The 3,041-nt window shown below is 32.0% G+C and overlaps 1 long non-coding RNA gene across 1 annotated transcript; it reads right to left on the bottom strand.

Annotated features, from left to right (window-relative positions):
* Positions 1 to 2,011: 2,011 nt before the first annotated feature.
* On the bottom strand, positions 2,012 to 2,672 carry LOC133805174 (uncharacterized). The gene is made up of 2 exons (XR_009878878.1): positions 2,502 to 2,672; positions 2,012 to 2,067 (listed from the first exon to the last, which is right to left on the bottom strand). It is a non-coding gene; the product is annotated as an uncharacterized LOC133805174 (long non-coding RNA).
* Positions 2,673 to 3,041: the final 369 nt, after the last annotated feature.

The raw sequence follows: 3,041 nt of genomic DNA, 5'->3' as shown, positions 1-3,041 counted from the left end.
TACAAATTTCGAAAAAACAAATAACATATAAATAAAAAAGAATCACACAAACAAAGAGGAGATGGAAAGACAATTTCCTTAATAAGCAAAGGTTTGACATAATTCAAGAACAGAGATTACAGGTCACAAAATATTTGATGTCACAAAACTAAAGAAATTATATATTACTATCTCCAACCATTTAGACTACAAAAAGGAAAAGAAAAGAAACCCAACTGCTCTGAAGGTTCAAAAGACAATATTTATGGAAAACACAAATTGAAATGAAAATTACATATATATCATGGAAAACACAGAAATAAGAAACAAATCAACTAATTTTGTATCCGATATACAAAAGTAAACAGTAAACTGCAAGAGGAAAAAGATGATATGCGCAAGTGCAACCATATGAAAATAAAACAATCACACCAAAAACTATAAAATATCATCTGAAAGTAAACAATATACAAAAGTAAAACAGTAAAGTGAAAGAGGAAAAAGATGATATGTGCAAGTGCAACCATATTACAATCACACCAAAAACTATATAATATCATCTGAAAGTTAACATATTCACAATACCTGCAGCCCCATCATGTTTGTCGTTACAGCAGGATTATCCAAATTGTGGTGTGCCTCAAATAGTTCCAACACAAACGAATTCCAAAAGTCTAAGCAAACCTGTTTCGGTCATAAAATGATTAAAACTCATTCCAATTTTAACAAATTTCACTTGTATGTTCGAGTCTAGACTACTAAAATATTGGTACCTTGAAAACTTCTGTGTCATCCACATATGAAATTTTGGTAAGATATTCAACACCCATGAGCAAAGCAGCTATGTTCTCTCCAGGAGTTTCCAGCACACGAATGTGAGACTGCACAAGGATAGAACGATGTAAATGTTGCAATGTATTTAAACAGCAACTTCAAATCTTTGAGATTTGACAAGGAAACAATGTGATTGTATATTATCTTATTAAATCCCTTAAGCAGTGAATGTTGCAATGTATTTAAACAGCAACTTCAAATCTTTGATATTTGACAAGGAAACAATGTGATTCCATATTATCTTATTAAATCCCTTAAGCAGTGCCTTATTGACACATTAAGCCTGTTCTACAACTAAATGAACCATAACTTACAGCCATCAGAGGATGGCCATTGAGATATAAATATAACAAAACGTGGTAAATACTAAGATCAAGAAAGTATAAAGGGAAAAAAGAAAAAAACTTGCCTTATAAAATGAAGTGAAAAACAAAGCCAAATTCTGAATAAAAGCCTGCAGAATAGGTAAGTTAAAAAAAAAAGACATTGCCAGAAATAAACAATTATTGAGCGAACACATAAAAAATGGTCTTCATTAAATTTTGAAGCGCCAAAAACAACTTTACCTGCTCTTCGCTGGAACCAATTGCATAAGCCTCAGGAATGTTTGTATTAAGAGGAATCATGGTCTGACCAAAAGGATGAAAAAAATATATTAACAGCAACACAGGAACAAGACATACAATTAAATAAAAGAAAAAAATGGACAATGATGTGATGAGTAAGCCAACCAAAGATAGTACTACAATAAGCATTTCATTTCGGACCTACCTGTAATAGTTTCATGAATATGGTGTACATCTTAACGTACTGGGCATTGTAGAAATCTCCAAAATTAAGTGATGCAACCTAAACACCAGTGCAGTGAACTATGAGAACCAGGCACAGTTTTGAAGCAACTCTTAACTAAATCAGCATACAAACACACCTCTGTCAAACATTGAAGAGTGAGATTCCGATACGATGGCATGGGGAAAAAATTCAGCAGCGTTTCAAGCTATTACATAAACAAACACAATCAAAATTTTCCTCAAATGTACTTACTCTTTTAAGGAAGTTATTAAGTATTAAATTCTAAGGCAATACAACAATCATTCATCAAGCAAAGAACATACCAATGGAGACTCAAATATATATCCCAAGGGAATCTGTGAGAGAAATGCGTGCAATGTGGAGAGTGTTGCACGTATAAGCTCAGTTCTTTGAGAGGCTGATAGTACATATAAGCATAGCTCATGAATGAGTTGAAATTCACTGCAACAACCAATCACATTATGTGTGAGAGATTGGAAAAAATGCATAAACATATCATTACGGTAACATGTGACATGCCAATTAGAAAATAAAAGCCAAATATATGATGACTATGAACTGGCAGTACGTGACTATCAGTAGTCCAAGATAAGTGATCAGATCACTTGACTTTGTGGTGGCAGATCACCCGGAAGACATTGTATCAAAATATGTGTATAATAGTGAATAAAAATAACTTAAAAAGTGCATAATGACTTCTCATCAAAGGATATCTAAAAGAACTGTCCTTAATATATATATATATATATAATTATAAGCAAATGATAAGTCTACAGAAGGAAAAAAAAAAAGAGCACTCATGAAACATTACAATATAAAACATGAAATGCATCCCAAAATGAAATAAAAATAAAAAAAAAACATAAATTATCTACCTGTTCAATGATTGTTTAAGCTCCTTTATCTTACTTTGAGTCATCTCTCCTCTTGAGAAATCAAACACCTCTTCACTTAGAAGCTGAAGAAAACATATTCAAGTAATTAGTGCCAACTAATTCTCAATAGTTTAAGAGAGAGAGAGAGAAACCTTCAATATAGCCATGAAATTCTCACAAATTGTTTCACTAGTTTTAGCAGCTGAAACAAGATCAGGAATAAAGCTTTGCCATCTTGCTGGCAAATCATGCTTCAAAATCTGTACATTAAACATAGAGGAAGCAAATTAGGGTTGATTATAGAACTTCAAACAGGGATACAACTCACCAAACAAAGTAGAAAAAACCAATTTGTCAAAATGAGAAAGTTGCAGGTGGGGAAGGGAACACAAAACTAGAAAGAAATGTATTTAATTTTTTGATTTTATAGAACTTCTTGCAATAAAATAATCTCGTGGCCTTGAAATGTATAAAGAAACAGAAAATCAAACTAGACCCAAATTTTAATATGTTTTACATGATTTGGGATTTGCTTTTCTA

This window comes from Humulus lupulus, chromosome X (genome assembly GCF_963169125.1).
Source record: "Humulus lupulus chromosome X, drHumLupu1.1, whole genome shotgun sequence".
Lineage (NCBI taxonomy): Eukaryota > Viridiplantae > Streptophyta > Magnoliopsida > Rosales > Cannabaceae > Humulus > Humulus lupulus.
The sequence above is the reverse complement of the archived record's forward strand: the minus strand, read 5'-3'. Positions and strand labels throughout refer to the sequence as shown.